We start from the raw sequence: 17228 nt of genomic DNA, 5'->3' as shown, positions 1-17228 counted from the left end.
AGTCATTCCTCATTCCTCATCTCATTGAATCTAATAATGAATCAATAGATGAACAATGAATGATTTGAATGTCATTAATGAATGAATGCAGACATTTAGTAGTTCAATGTTTGAATCCAGAGTGATTTACAAAGTTCAACATGAGAATAAATTACATGAATTCTAGTCGACCAACAACATGCTCACAGCAGTAGGAGAGGAAAGAGTTCAACATATCAACCCTAGAGTCACTATTCTGCTGTTGTCATAATAGATCACAATGAGCTGAAATTAGCAGATCTACAAGCTCACAATGTGCCCATTTGGTAGAAGAGTGAAAAAAGGAGGGGACCAAGTACAGAACCCTGTGAGACCCCAGTCAGTAAAGTCAACAGGGTTTAAGTGGTTCAGTATAAAGGTTTATATACAAGAAACAACAATGATATTGTGTAATTACATGACATAATATACACTGTTCCTCTGTCTATTGTGTCAAATATCAAATATAAAAATCACATTTCAAATAATAGAGTAGATGTGTTTACATAAGAGACACAAGTAGGCCTACGATACTGTGATATTTACATCATCATCATCGTCATCATCATCATTAGTGTTGATGGACAGTATTTATGATACATATTTATAAATGAGTGGAGGTTTTGAGCAGCGCTGTCTCATTTAAATTACTCTGATCTAATCTAATCTGATTTAATTTAATCTGATCTAATCTGATCTGATCAATGTAATCTAATTTAATTTAATTTAATCTGATCTAATCTGATCTGATCAATCTAATCTAATCTCAGATCTATAGCTTCCTGTGGTGATTGACACGTGTGGATTTTGAACCATAGACTAGATAAGTGGTTCTTAAACTTTTCCAAATCAGGGACCCCATGTTATTTGTCTGTGGACCCCCATCTGAACATATTTTGTTCTGCAGGTACCCCCCATACAAGAGTTGTGAGTTGTGTTGTTTGTGTTGTGAAAATATTCCAAATTTGTCAAAGGTTCTTCAAGATGTTGTGAAAATAGCCATTTTACAAACTCACAGAGCTTGGGGACATTTGGTCCTCACTAGTATAGACACACACACACACACGCACACGCACACACACACACACACACACACACACACACACACACACACACACACACACACCCTAACTGTGTGAGTGTACAAAGGTTAGGGTTAGGACCCCAGGGACCCCCAGGGTTCCTGTTCTAGCAAAATGAATAAATATAAAACATAAAAATAACTTTGATCATTTTATACTTCACTATTCCAAAATAGCAGATCTATAGCAAGCTCACAACGCGTTGTGAGCTTGTAGATCTGTTATAATTGTGAACATCTTTAACAACACAAACCCTCTCTTATGTCAGTGTGCTGCTTACCGTATATACCTGTCTGCTTGTTTTATTTATGATGACGTCACAATGATGTCACCATGAGTCAGTCATGTCCAAATATGGAGTTCTATGATGTCAGTGACAACCTGGACTCACTCAAACATGTTGAGTAACCATGGCAACCTGTCATTCTCACATAGAGACTATCTATGCTCACACAGACACACTGACCCACCAACCCAGAACCCAGCATAGAGAGGTTCAGTGAATGTGTTCTGGAAGGTGTACAGGTGAGTCAGTGTGTCTGAGGAGACATCATAGAAGGACAGAGTCCCAAAAGGCCAGTCCAGATACACTGCTACTCTGTTGGAGCCAGAGGGACGGACAGGGAGGACAGTGTTCTTATTATTGTGTTTGACATTGTAACTGGTATTATCACAGTCCAGAACCCAGGACTTGTCATTGTATCCAAGCAGACTGTCACCACCAACTCCTACCCTTCTGATTCCTCTGTAAGTCACTGCTATAAAAACCACTCCACTCCACTCTACCTCCCAGTAACAGCGTCCAGTCAGACCCTCTGAACACAGAATCTGTGCCCATCCAACAAACCTGTCAGGATTATCGGGAAGATTCTGATACTCTCCACATGTCACCTTCATGTTGTTCTCAGACAGAGAGAGTTTTCTGAATGCTGTGTTTGTGTCCAGTGTGAGACGATGGAAATCTGACGAGAAAACAACACATTAAACATTAAAAACATCATTCACTGAGTGACGCACACACATGCACACGCACGCACGCTCACGCACACACACGCACAGTCTTACGCGGCACCAGCGTGAATGAAGCAAGTGGCAGGACTTAGTGCAGCACGATTTATCGTTATCGTATCGTTATCTCGGTATGAACATTCACGATCTTCATTCACCCCCCACCCCCCCCCCCTCCACTGGTAAAGCCAGCAACCTTTGTTATAGCCAGTAAATAAACTAGTTATTTTTTTTTTATATTATTTTTTTTAACCCACGATTTTGTAGCCCTTTTTCACCCGGTGCCAATTATCTAAGTGATCCTGGGCGCTACACACCCCCGCCAGCCTAGGGAGCCCAGAGCCGAGCTCATGCCTCCTTCAATGCATGAGAGCCAACTGACCTTCTTGTCACCCGACAGGGGGGAGTTTCCCCGGTTGGACGTAGCGCGTGGAAGGAACACGTTATGACAACCAGTTCCTTTCCCCTCCATCAGGTGCCCCGGCTGTCGTGGGGGAGGCGGTATAGCGACCAGGATTACGTTGTGAGGGTATTAACTACCCTAGGAGACACAGGGAGAACATGCAAACTCCACACAGATAGGCCCTTTCGCCAACCCCACCTAGGGTATGGGCGCTGATGACGCGGAGGAGAAGACACGCCCACAGTGTCCCCGGCGGGAATCGAACCCAGGACCTTCTAGCTGTGAGGCGACAGCGCTACCGACTGCGCCACCGTGCCACTGGGGCCCTGGCAACCGCGCCGGTCTTAGACACAAACGCCAAGTTGGGTTTCAACAAAACCCTCTTGCCGTCGTCTGAAAACCACATGCAGTCCTCGCTCACAGAGAGCGCTTGCATGTCACCGACGCGTTTTGCCGTACAAAGGGCCACCAGGAGCACCGCCTTGAAACTCACGATCTTCAGATCTAATGTTTCAAGAGGCTCAAAGGGGGGCCGACACAGTGTGTCCAGCACCACAGTTGCTGGACCCACTTAGGGAACAAAGGTCTGTTCACTGGCCTAGCACGCTTGGCGCCGGTCATAAACCGTCGCACCATTGAGTGCGTGCCCACCGTCTGGCCATCGAACCCATCATGGCAAGCGGAGATGGCTGCCAGGTACACCTTGATGGTGGAGAAGGCCAAATTATGGTCCAACCTGTCCTGCAGGTAGATCAGAATGCTTCTCACAGGGGCCTGAAAAGCCACCACAGGAGGTGATTGCTCCAGGCACCAGGTCTCAAACATATTCCACCTAAAGTCGTACTGACGTCTGGTAGAATCTGCCCTAGCCCCCTGTATAGTGGCTACCACTGCAGGGGGCAGGCCTCTCACAGGGTAAACCCACAGGTCCAGAGTCTGGGGGTTCTCGTGGAAAACCTCGTTCCCGCCTTGTCTCAGAAGGTCTCTGTACAGGGGGAGAGGCCACGGCTCGTCGTAGAGGAGGGGAGAGATCTCCGTCCTCCACGTGCCCCATGCTGGCGCTACCAGCAGAACCATCCCACCTTGGGTCCTGATCCTCTCCACTGTCGGACGGATCAGACCCAGGGGCGGAAAGGCAAAAAGTAGACCGCTCGGCCACTCGTGCGCTAGAGCGTCTACTCCCATGGACTGGTCCTTGGCCCTGATCGAGAAGAACCGCGAGCACTTCGCGTTCTCTCTGGACGCAAACAGATCGACCTGAGCTCGGCCGAACCGGGCCCATATCAGATCCACGTCCCTCTGGCACAGCGACCAATCCTTGTACCGGAGCCCCCCTCTGGACAGCAGGTCCGCCCCGCTGTTCAGGTGGCCCGGCACGTGGGTGGCGCACAGCTGTGCCAAGCGTTGCACGTTCCAGAGCGTCAGCTCACGTAATAGCCTGTCCAACAAAAGGGAACCCAAGCCTCCTTGTTTGTTGACATAACACATCGTTGTGGTATTGTCCGTTCTGACCAGGACATGACACCCCACGATGTGGCTCTCGAAATGTTTGAGAGCGAGGAAGACCCCCAGCAGCTCCAGGTAGTTGATGTGGGCTCTCCTCTGGGAGGAGTCCCACAACCTCCGGGCTGAGTAGCCTTCGTGGACAGCCCCCCAACCTGAGAGGCTGGCGTCCGTGGTGATCACCTTCCAGGACACTACAGCGCCTATCTTGACCCCTTCGGACAAGAAGGTCGCCTGTGTCCACGGTTGGAGTGACATTACACAGCGTGGTGACACTACCAACTTCCGAGAGCCCATGGAGTGCGGTATCCTCAGAGACCGCATCCATCTCTGGAAAGGTCTCAGAATCTGCCCAGCTGGATCAGATGTATGGCCGAGGCCATGAGACCTGCGGCTTGCATGCATGTTCTGTACGGGACCTTGTGCCCCAGGCGCATGGAGCGCACACATGCCAAGAAGCTCGCTATCCTGTCCTGGGACAGGCGCGCGCCACCATCGTGGTGGAATCCAAGGATATCCCCACGAAGGTGGCTTGTTGGGATGGAATCAAAACGCTCTTCTGATCGTTGATTGTGAACCCCAGGGACTGCAGGTGCGCAATGGCCACCTCCGTGTGCCGCGCTACCTCTTCCCTCGACTCCGCTGCCAGCAGCCAATCGTCTATGTACGTCGCCAGACGCAGACCCTGCAGTCGCAGCGGAGCTATCGCCGCCTCTGTGCATTTCACGAACACCCGGGGGCTCAGTGACATGCCAAAAGGGAGCACCGTGTACTCGTACACTTTGCCTTCGTAGCCAAAGCGCAGGAACTTGCGGTGCGGCGGGTAGATTGGGACGTGAAAGTAGGCATCCTTGAGGTCTATACTCGTCCACCAATCTCCTTGACGTATCGTTTGCAACAACGTCGCCGTTGTGAGCATTCGAAAGTTGAAGACCTTCAGAAATCTGTTCAAACCCTTGAGGTTCAGAATAGGTCTTACGCCCCCCCCCTTTCTTTTTCACCAGGAAGTACTCCGAATAAAAACCCAGTCGGTTCTGATCCGGAGATAATTCCCTGATTGCACCCTTGCTCAGGAGAGCCAGAACCTCTTCCCTCAGCGTTATGGCCGCTTGGCCTGACGCTCGGGAGAACCCTACTTTGGTTGTTAGTGGAGGTATGCTCGAGAATTGCAACCTGTATCCTTTTAGCACGGTACGTAGCACCCAAGGATTCGGTTCGCAAGCTTTCCATTTGGAAAAACATCGAGCGAGAGGATTCAAGGGGAAGGTGGGGGCTGCTGACGTCATCTGCCCCGTCGGGTTCTGACCGTTCGACAGTGGGGGAAGCCTGTGACATAGACGGGGAATCCCACACACCGTCGACATCCGCCCTGTAGCATTGCTCGTTAGCGCTACCTGGGCTAATGTCGGTCTCGTCACAGAGCGAGCGTCCGTTCCCATGGGAACGTGAGACGCTGTCGCTCTGCGTGACGTAACATCGGAACCATGTCGCGGTGTTGTACATACCCGAATCGCAACTCCCCTCTGGGAGTGCTGATGGAGTAACACCGGGGCTCGCTGATGTGAGTTCCGTCGCATCTCGTCCGCCATGCTGGTGAGGTCGAGGGGGACGGACCTTTCGTGTGGTGTTTCTACCCGGAGAGAAACTATTGTTCCCCCTGGGGAGCTTCGCTGGTGTAACACCGGGGTTTTCTGAGACGTAAACTTCCGCCTCTCCTCCGCCATTTTGGGGTGGCTGAGAGAGGCGGCCATTTTGTGCTTCTTCCGAGCCCCAGAGGCGTTTTGCCGCCATCTGCCGGACGGAAGAAGGTACTGCAGTGACGCAGTTGGAATTAAAGTTTTGTCTACCCTTTTTACACAAAGCATTTGAGACATTTGATTCATTAGCAAAGGTTTCTCTACCTGCGTTTGATTCATTATGTTTACAGTATGCACAGGATCTGTCCCTAGAGTGTTTGGGATGTCGTCCTGACTGGTTAGGGGACATAGCGAACACTGAGGGCTCATGAAAGTTTGCAGAGGACAGTGTTTCCCACCGGGAAACATGCTGCCTTGATTTTTCATGGCATGGGAAAAAATGGGCATTTGTGTTTTTGGCAATAGATTTATTCCACACACAGGAAACACATTTTGTAAATTCATCACTTGTGATAAAAGACACACATGACTTTGAACCGTATTCATTGTCTTTAGCGTCTTTTTTAGTCTCTTTGCACCGGTGGACTGGTCCTCGACTCCGTCCGGTTGGGCAAGAAAAGCGCCAGTTCTTTTTCCCAAGTGGGAAGCTGACCCCGCATGATGCCGTGACGGGGTGATCAGCTGGGGGCCCGATAAAACCGGGCGATGAGTGTCACTTCGTCTGCCTCCCCCTGCGACTAGGCCCACTGTCCTTGCGTTGGGGCCTGGGCGAGGGTGGAGGAGGTGGAGCGCGTTTCTCATCCTTGCGCCTGACATCCTGAGCACCGAAGGAGCCTTGAGGGTGCTCCCAGGAGCTGGCTCTGGTGCTGGATGCCCTGGACACGCCACGCTTGCGTCCAGAGGCGCGCTTGCCACCCGCAGCTCCCTGCTGTTGCGGCCTAGCCACAGTGGGAGCGGTGGGTGGTGAGAGGAGGCCTGCGGCTGTCTCCTCGAGCTGCTTCTCCGATGCCTTGGTCCTGGTGATCAGGTCGGCTGCGGTGTCAAACAGGTTGCCGGCTTTGAGTGGTAGGCCTCTGAGACCCGTAGTCAGTATGGCCTTGCACCCAGCGGCGATGTCGAGCCACTGGAGTCTCTCCAGGTCCGCCGTGAGAGCCATGGCTCGGCCCGTCCACATCAGCGCGTTGCAGGAACAGAGAATCGTGAGCTGGACCAGCCTCGCGAGCTCCACTGTGTCGTCGAGTGAGGCGGAGTGCACATCCGCCGCTGTGTCTGTGTCCAGCAGGGGCCGGGCTATCCGCTCTTTAAGCTTCGCCGCGGCCGAGCCCTGGAGCAGCGACCCCACGTTCAAGGCCTTGACAGCCGTTGCAGAGGCCTTGTAGAGAGCAGCGTGTGTGGCGGTGGTGGACCTCTTACCGTGGTCGACGAAGACAGGGCCACTCCCTTGGCTCAGTCTCACCGACCCTGTCTTGGCCCTCTCGATGCCAGCGGCGAGGTCTCTGTCCATCGGCGGGAGGCCCGCGACCCCCAGGTCGGCCCCAGTCAGGATGTCGGAGACAAACCCCAGTCTGTCCGGCTCTTTCCTGACCGCCCAGGAGAACTGCACCGCGTCCCTGACGCCGCAGGCTTCTGGAAGCAACTTGGACTCGATTGCTCGAGGGGGTAGGGGTGTCAGACCTTGGAACCCCGGTATGGGGACCCCGATGGACATCTTCGCTGGCTCCATTGGCTGCGCCAGGCCGCATCTGGCGATAGCCCTTTTGAGCACGACGGAGACGGCCTCCTCGGATATCCTCGCCTGGCTAGGAATCTCCGGGGTTACCGCCGTCTCTTGTGAAGGTACAGGAGGACCCGGGCTGGTCATCGTTACCTCCTGTGACTGTTGGTAGGATGTGAGGCCTACATCCCCCTCCTCGTCCACCACCACGATGAGGGCGTCGTCGTCCTCCTCGGCGTCGCCTCGAAGTCACTGCAGTCCGGAGTGGCAGTGTCTCCCAAGGCGGCGATGGAGGTGGTGGGGGAGAAGACGAGGTTGTCGCTGTCTTGGGACGGCCCGATGGCCTCGACAGCGGCGTCTGGGTCCGGAGATGAGGATGCGGTCCTTAAGGCCTCCTCACTCCGGACCTTGCTGATGGCTCCACTGGAACGTGGGGCCGAGTAGAGAGGAGGGCCCATGGCCCCCAGGCTAGTGCTAGCCGCCGGCGCCCTTGGTGCCTTGGCGGGCGGCGCCTCGGGGGGGCGATCCAGGCGTGGTTAGGCCCCAAGCAGGACAGGCAGGGGCGGTGGTCATCGTCCGCAGCGACGAGGTAATCGCAGCCCCGCATGGCGCATGGACGAGGCGCCTCCATTCTTCCCTTCTCCGTCGAGCACGAGGCAACAAAACTAAAGGCTAGGTAGCGACCTAGCCTAGCTTCTTTGTTTAGTCTTAGCTTTAGCTTAGCTTAAGCTTAAGCTTAGCTTAAGCTTAGCTTAAGCTTAGCTTAAGCTTAGCTTAAGCTTAGCTTAAGCTTAGCTTAAGCTTAGCTTAAGCTTAGCTTTAGCTGCGCGCCTCGTGGCGAGAAAACGGAGAGGATAGGAAAGAAAGTAATAAAGTTGAAGGAACTCGGGAGAGTTAATAATAAACTGAAACTGTTTTACGAAAGCGCCCGTAGAGTAGCACGGTAGTGCCCTCGCTTTGGGTTGTGTTGGATTTCGTCAAGTTTCTCCGTAGTGCTAGTTCGGCTCCGTACGCAGTCGCGTAAGCAGAGTGGAAGAAGAGGGCGAGTCCATGTGACGCAGTGGTATTTATACCACAACCGGTCGCCGGTGTTTTGCGTCACACGACCCTATCCAATAGGAATTGGAGTTCGGGAGTCCTGTTGTGCTCTGTGCAATCGCCAGGGGGCGATGATATCCCATAGTAAGTACCGTACTGCAGCTTACGACATAATAACATGCTATTTTCTGTCTCATCATAAATCCACACGTGTTTTCTCCCCAGTGAGTTGTAACTAGTGTTGCCATTTATTGCGTGAGAGCATTAAGCAATCCGGTCTATTATATGTTTATGAATTGAATACCAAGGACCTAGGCGCCTAAATGCTGTCGGGGGTGGGTGACCTCTCCTTTTGTTATTAGTTTGTTCTGTTTTTGTTACTTTACATTAGGTTAGATATTTTAGATATTTGTATTTTTGGTTTCCTTTATGTTGGGTAAGAATAGGTTTTGTTAAGGACTTTATGGTCCCACCCTGAGTTAAAGGGTAGATGATTTTTATCTTCAATATCAAATAAATCCTTGAGTCTTGGAATTTTAAACCTGTGTGGACTGACTGTTTGGGGACTGGGAAGGAGGGAGTCCATTGTTTATGTTGCACCTAGTGACCCCTAGGCTGGGTTGTAACAGACAGATAGATAGATCACATCAATAAGAAAATAAAGCAGATAAATGTTAAGTGACATGAAAAGATTTAAGTTAAAATACACTAGCTGCCCCCCCCCCCCCTGTCACAGTGTCATAATGCCACACTTTGAGCTTGCTATTTTGTGCTATTTTTAAAGTAGTGCTGTTCTACAAGCTGATCTACAAGCTCACAACGTTGTGCGATGAGAGACGTTGTGTGCTTGTAGATCGGGTATTTTGGGACTATAGGCAATCTACAAGCTCTGAACACATCATGATGTGACGCGTTGTGAGCTTGTAGATCGGTTATATTTACAATTTTTTAGATATATAATATATAAATAATATAAATATACAGCTGATCTACAAGGCGTAGCAGGGTGACGTGTTTTGCGAGCTTCCAGGACTCAAAGTACAACATGTACAACAGGCTAATAGAACCAGGTCTGTCTCTCTAAAAGTAAAACTGATAAAGTACAGCTCCATTTCTTACGGAATTGGAAGTCTGTGTGTGTGAGAGAGAGAGCGAGTGATCGAGAGAGCGAGAGAGAGAGCTCTACGGGGACTGTACACATAAAAGGACACAGACAAACAGACAGACAGACAGACACTCACATCTTGTAAGGACTTGAGGATTAATCCAGTGTTCATGTCCTCCATGTTTCACTCTGTAGGAAGTACAACATGTATCACTTTTTTTCAGGGGTTAAGTAATATATGAATATAATTTGTAATCAGTTTTTAGGGTAACGCGTTACAAGTAAAGCTGTTACTGTAATCGGATAACCTATTGGAGTAGCGGAGTAACTAATGCATTAGTTTTGCATTAGAGTACTCGTTTACTTTTCCTAAACAATGGCGTTACTTAGTTACATTTAAGACCTATATTTCCCTGTTCCTTCTGTTGCCACAAAGGAAAATCCATCAGAGACATTTGCGCTGTTTTCTGGTCAATGAGTGAGCTCATCTGTCAACAGAGTTGCACGGATGTTAAACAAAAATCGGTGACCGTGTGCCTTGTCAACAGCCAGCAATGTGTGTTGATTGCGTAATCATTCTATTCAATAGGTTACCACTTTTGGTGTGACTGACAGTACTGGTTTGGTTTTGTATTACATTAATTTGTCGCACATGGCAGAGATTGAAAGAAGACAGAGAGGTTATCCTTTAGTAAGGTTGTGGAAGTATTCACCTGATTTTTTTATTTGTTGGTGAAAAGGAGAAGGAACGTCAATGCAAATTAGCTATGCCAGTATGCTTGGTGAAGCCCAGCACAGCTCCACAACACTGTGGCCACTCCGATAGGCTGCACTCTTGATTTTATGTTTACCAAACTTACTATATTGTGTAGTCATTCCTCGCAAATGGTTTTAATCTTCAGTAACGCAAAAGTAATCTAACGAAGGTAATGCTGAAACATAACAGAATACTTTTTTAATGGCAGTATTTAAACAAGTTACTTTTAGAAGGAATGTTACCCAACACTGCTTGTAATGTAGTTATATGAACATTAGTGATAACTAAACATAATATTTTGTTACATTTTATTACTTTTCATGTTGTAAAACAAAAGATACACAACGGTTTGTTTTTACATTTCACTGATTTCACTGACTGATGAAGGAACATGAAAGGAATGCTGGGGGTAAATTTAAATATACATTTAAAGTTAAAATTGACTTAAAATCAGAGCTCAGAAGTATTGTTTTGATAAAATAATAATAATTAACATATTAATATTAATAATAGTAGTATGATTCATTTGCATGTAGGTGATGAATTGCACATTCATTTGACTCATATTCACCCCCAGCCTGCCAACCATTGAAACATTCTAATAGAAACAGTACACTAACAAACATGGACACAGTTCATTCTACTCACTGGAGAGTCTTCAGTCCAGAGAATAGCTGCAGCGTTGAGTGATTCAGGACGTTGAAACGCAGTTCTAGTTCTTTGAGATGGAGTGATGGATTAGAACTCAGAGCTGAGGCCAGAACTTCACAGCATCTCTTTGACAACCAGCAGTGATTCAGTCTGAATGAAGAATCAAACACTATATATTATATTATTCCTGCGTAGAGAAACTAACCATTTATTAAAGGACCTGGTCTGACTGTGAGGGTTTGGGAGTAGAGATACAAGAGCTGCACTCTAACAGGCAGAAGTAACATGAACTAAATAATCCTTACTTTAACTTACAGAAAAGGGTAAACTTCCGGTTTATTTTGACATTTTCTCTGGAAGAAGCAAGAAAGAAGAATATCCGAATCCTCGAATGCGGATATTCAAATCAAGTTTGCATTTTTCTAACACTCTCCGTACAGGGTTTTGTGAGGTTACATACGGTCAAAATCAGCTTTGTTTGCGTTCATGATGCTAAAACTGAGAGAGTTGTTTCTAATCAACTGAGGCTGAGCAATGGAGCGATATATGTCGCCAATTGGACTAGTTACAAGGTAAGTACACAACCAAAGTGCTCTTCTAGTGTGTAAAGACCTAGAGCTCCTAGAAATGCTGAATTCATGTATCTGTGCCCTAGCTAGCATCAAATACGCTATCGTAATCCCTGTACAAAACAAAAAAAGATCAACATTCCATGGCTCATATAACCCCATATCACTATGGGGGTGAGAACTACGGGACACCCGCATTTGCTGGTGACAAGCATGTCAAAGAGCTGATCAATAGCAAGTTGCAAGCCACCCTAAACATCTACGTCCCCCTGACAATCAGACGTATGAACAAACAAGCCAGGAAAAAACATATTCTTATTTCAAGCCTATTTACACACACACACACACACACACTCTACATTGCAGTATTGATACTTTTACTTATGTAAAACATTTGAGTACTTTTTCCACCACTGTACACACATTCACACACCGCGGCCCATGCAGGCACACACACACACACACACACACACACACACACACACACACACACACACACACACACACACACACACACACACACACACACACACACACACACACACACACACACACACACACACTAATAAGGCCATGTATCTCAACATGGCTTTACATTCTGTGGTTAGTGTAGTACTTTATCATTATTTTAATCAGTGTGAGTAGCCACAATCAACCTTATTCACACTCTTCAAATAAGGTCTCACCGCTGTATTCATATATTTACATTCTGTTAAATGAATCTGACCTGAGAATCTCCAGACAACAGTGTGGACTCTTCAGTCCAGCACACAGCACGTCCAGTGAAACTTCCAGCCCCAGGTTGTTGTAACTCAGGTCCAGTTCTTTTAAATGTGAAGGATTAGAGCTGAGAGCTGAAGCAACCACTTCACAGTGTGTCTCACAGAGGTCACAGTCAACAAGTCTGTAAATACAGATTAAATCAAAATATCTTAAACCCAATTCACTGTCAAGGAAGTCAACTAAGAGAAGTCCTATCTGCGAGTAGCGTTAGTGTCGCTAATTTGACCAACTTGGCCACGCCCCCAGTCACTCAAGTCACTTCCCAGACAGATAGACGGAGCGGCGTCACATTCATTAATCGTTAGACTCCCAGTCCGTAGTCCTCAGGTTCAAAAATGCTTTTCCACGATCCAACGCTACTTTTTGCAGACAATGTATTTTCTCTGGTAAAACGCTACTTTTACTGAGGTTAAGCTTAAGAATAAGGTTAGGTTTAGGCATAATTTTATTGAGGTTAGGGTTAGGAAAAAGGTTAGGTTTAGGCATAATTTTACAGAGGTTAAGGTTAGGAATAAGGTTACGTTTAGGCATTGTTGCAAAAACACTATGAAGAAGTTCAACAAGACAGAACTGTCAAACACTGCGACTACTGGCCAATCACAGTGTATCCTTACCGGGTCTTGCTCAAACTAGTGTTACTAACACCACTCGCGTCCTATGTAGTTATCCAGACATTAACAGGATGTACGAACAGACAACCAGAGAACAGAGAAGTGAAAGACAGATAGAACGTTGTCTCTGTATACTACAGGGTGTAACTTGCATGGTGTAGTACGTAACTTGGCGAGCGAGTGAGTGAGTGATAACCATGCTCAATGTTTAACAGATTTAAAATCATCAGTGCACCCTTTCATTAATGGTAAGGTCCATTTCTCATTTGGTACTAATGAGGACACTTCAGCGGACTTGAGTTCTCCTGTTGTTCTGTGTGGTACCACTTATGTGTGCATATCTAAGTAGTCCCAGAATGGATGTACAGATCAGTAGTAGGTATTGCATGGTTGTAGTGATTTTGTACAATGTATAGAATCACATCCCTTATGGTTGACCTGCTAGCTAATGTTATCTCCATTCATGTTCCTACAAAGTTCACAGTCTGTCTCCCCCTCCTCTCAAACTTTGTGGGAGCATAAATGGGGTTACTACTACTACTACTACTACTACTACTACTACTACTACTACTACTACTACTACTACTACTACTACTACTACTACTACTACTACTACTACTACTACTACTAATAATAACAATAATAATTGAATCAGCTTTAATTGTTTGTGGGGTATTTGTCACTGTACATTTGCACATACAGTAACTAGTAAGAGTGCTGGGTAAGATAAAGGTCTGTCTATCTACTAGTAAGAGTGCTGGGTAAGATAAAGTCTGTCTATCTACTAGTAAGAGTGCTGGGTAAGATAAAGTTCTGTCTATCTACTAGTAAGAGTGCTGGGTAAGATAAAGGTATCTCTATCTACTAGTAAGAGTGCTGGGTAAGATAGGTCTGTCTATCTACTAGTAAGAGTGCTGGGTAAGATACGTCTGTCTATCTACTAGTAAGAGAGCTGGGTAAGATAGCTCTGTCTATCTACTAGTAAGAGTGCTGGGTAAGTTAAAGGTCTGTCTATCTACTAGTAAGAGTGCTGGGTAAGTTAAAGGTCTGTTTATCTACTAGTAAGAGTGCTGGGTAAGTTAAAAGTCTGTCTATCTACTAGTAAGAGTGCTGGGTAAGATAAAGGTCTGTCTATCTAGTATCTACTAGTAAGAGTGCTGGGTAAGTTAAATGTCTGTCTATCTACTAGTAAGAGTGCTGGGTAAGATAAAGGTCTGTCTATCTACTAGTAAGAGTGCTGGGCAGGGGTGACATCGTCGGTTAGTTTTTATTTTATTTTAAGTTCAGTTGACCATCTAGCAGTATTAGCCAATCTTGTTTTTAACCTTCTTCACTGGGGACTGGCCTTTATTTGTCCATAGCTACACACAATACACTATTTGAGACCTCGACAGTTTTTGAGACCTGGTTATTATTTGAGCTTTTACATTAACCATCATTTAAAGTTATAGTGTTATAGGTGTGAAGGTAGATTGACTCTGTTCTAGTACGTTTTCTATATGACTACTAACCGAGCCTTTCTGCTGTTCCTCACAGCTGGGACCAGTCTCTGTTGCCCGTCCTTGGATGTGTTGTATGTGTCCAGGTTCAACTCATCCAGAACCTCCTCTGACATCTGTAGCATGAAGGCCAGAGCTGAACACTGGGACTGGGTTAGATATGTCTTTGATCTGTCCACTGACTTCAGGTACTGTTGGATCTCCTGATGTACTGAGTGGTCATTCATCTCCATCAGACAGTGAAAGATGTTGATAATTCTCTCAGGAGAGAAATCATCTTTAGTGGTCATCTCCTTCAGGTTGTTGATGGCTCTCTGGATGCTCTCTGGACTGTTCTCTGTCTGACTCAACAGACCCCCTAACATACTCTGGTTGGACTCCCGTGAGAGGCCATGAAGGAAGCGGACAAAGAGATCCAGGTGGCCATTTTTACTCTTCAGGGCTTTTTGCATGGTTCTGTTCAGGAATTGATCCAGTGACATGTCACTGCCAATGTCACTATCTTCTTCATCTTTATCTTCGTCATCATCACCATATTCATCATCTTCATCATCACCATCTTCATCATCATATTCATCATCTTCCAGAAATGTCTCCAGTACCTTCATGTTTTTCTCTGTGTAACAGTGGAACAGATAGACTGCACCCAAAAACTCCTGGATGCTCAGATGAACAAAGCTGTAGACCGTTCTCTGGAATTTCAGACTCTCTCTTTTGAAGATCTCTGTAGACACTCCAGAGTACAGCGAGGCGTCTTTCACATTAAGACCACAGTCTTCCAGGTCTTCTTGGTAAAACATGATGCTACCTTTCTGCCGATGTTCAAATGCCAGCCTGCCCAGCTTCAGAAGAACCTCCCAGTCAGTCTTCTTCCTCTTTGTCTGCACCAACGTGAAGTGGCTGTACATCCCCGTCAGGTTCTTGGGCAGCTGTCCTGTCTGTCCTCCATATGTCATCCAGAACAGTAGCAGTGATACAACAGAAGACTGGGATGTGACACATGATGTGGAGGCTCTTTGATGTCTTCATGTGTGAGAAGATTCTGTTGGCTAGCCTCTCATCATCACTGAATCTCTTCCTGAAGAACTCCGCCTTCTGGGGGTCTGTGAACCCTCGTACTTCTGTCATCATGTCAATACATGCAGGAGGGATCTGATTGGCTGCTGCAGGTCTGGTAGTTATCCAGAGAAGAGCTGAGGGGAGCAGCTTCCCCTTGAGGAGGCTTGTCAACAGCACGTCCACTGATGATGTCTCTGTGACATCAGAAACAATGTCATTGTTGTCGAAGTGCAATGGAAACCTGCTTTCATCCAGACCATCAAAGATGAAGCCAACTTTCCAGTCATCAAGATGCTCTGCTGTGACCTTCTTTAATGTTGGGTGGAAAACATGGATCAGTGTGAGAAGACTGTACTGTTCATCTCTGATCAAGTTCAGTTCCCGGAATGAAAAGGGAACCAGGAGAATGACATCTTGATTTTTCAAACCCTTTGCCCAGTCCAGAGTGAACTTACGCACAGAGAATGTTTTTCCAATGCCAGCGATGCCCTTGGTCAGAACTCTTCTGTTGGGTGTCTTTCTGCCAAGGAGGAGAGGTTTAAAGATGTCACAGCAGTTGATTGGTTTATCATGGAGGGTCTTCATCTTGGAAGCTGTCTCAAGCTGCCACACCTCATGTTGGTTATTAGCCCCTTCACTCTCTCCCACCGGGATGTAGAGCTCTGTGTAGATGCTGGTGAGGGAGGGCACTTCAGTGACGTATGTCACACTATCAAGACTGTTCAAACTGATCTTATAATCCTTTAAATCCTCCTGCAGACTGACATCTGCTATGAGAAGAGAGTTCATGCATTTTAAACATTCAGGTTTATACTTCCTTACAGCTGTGTATGTACACTATTAATTAAACAACCTCTAGAAAATCTGAAATTCATGAAGGAAAACAGCCACAAATAAATATAATGAGGTCATTTTTTTTTGTTCAGACGTGATAGATGGTTATTTTCTATTTGGACATGGACACTGATTAAACAATGTTTCAGTTTTTAACATGAAATGTTAATGTTAAGTCTGTCTTACTTTGTCCACTTCTGGTTTGACTGAGTGTCTTCAGTCCAGGTGTCTTCTCTCTGTGGAGATGAATGTAATTCATTATGACTATACAATAGACTTAAATGACTTATGTAAAACAGTTATAATATTCATGAATGCATTCAGTGCCGGCCCCAGATTTTTTCTCTTGCAATGGCTAGTAGGAAGGAGGAAATACTTAAAGCTTTGAACGAACATTCAGCTGATGATGACGGTTAAATAGTGAATGAATGTATTCTGGATTTCATGCACAGTAGCAGTGACTCCGATTTACATTGCTAAAGCAAGTGTCAAAACTTAATAAACACAATTTAAGACAAACAATGGGGAAAGTATGTACAGTTGGAGGGGCTATAGCATTGTGCAAAACAGTGTCACATTGTAACGTTATATACTTGTTGGCAAGGGTATAAAGCCTTTTCAGACAAATAGCAGAAATCTTTCAAGATTTTGCAGTCACTATTGGGACAATTAGCATCATTTTCCCAAATAAATTGCCAGCACTTGAAGCTCAAAACGAGAGTGAATGCCAACAGAACAATATTGCAGGGGATTTGGGCAAATGAAATTTGGCCGCTACCCACATGGTTAGCTGTGTTGCTCATTCCACAATTTGACGATCCTTAGAAGTTAAACCTCATTGTAAAGGTGACTAATCAACTATAAAAAATTATATAAAATAAAAGATACCAAATGGTATTATCAAAGGAGAGAAATAATTGTCCGAAGTTAAGTTTTCGAACGAGAGAGAGAGATATA

General features: G+C 46.4%; 1 pseudogene across 1 annotated transcript; it reads right to left on the bottom strand.

Annotated features, from left to right (window-relative positions):
• Positions 1-1693: 1693 nt before the first annotated feature.
• Positions 1694-16226, bottom strand: LOC308079639 (NLR family CARD domain-containing protein 3-like; annotated as a pseudogene). Its single transcript has 6 exons — positions 14391-16226; positions 12213-12389; positions 10914-11066; positions 9645-9697; positions 1913-2062; positions 1694-1698 (listed from the first exon to the last, which is right to left on the bottom strand). The product of its transcript is annotated as an NLR family CARD domain-containing protein 3-like (transcript).
• Positions 16227-17228: the final 1002 nt, after the last annotated feature.

This window comes from Gymnoscopelus braueri (genome assembly GCF_963280865.1).
Source record: "Gymnoscopelus braueri genome assembly, chromosome: 23".
Taxonomy (NCBI): domain Eukaryota; kingdom Metazoa; phylum Chordata; class Actinopteri; order Myctophiformes; family Myctophidae; genus Gymnoscopelus; species Gymnoscopelus braueri.
This window is presented reverse-complemented; position numbering and strand designations above follow the sequence as displayed.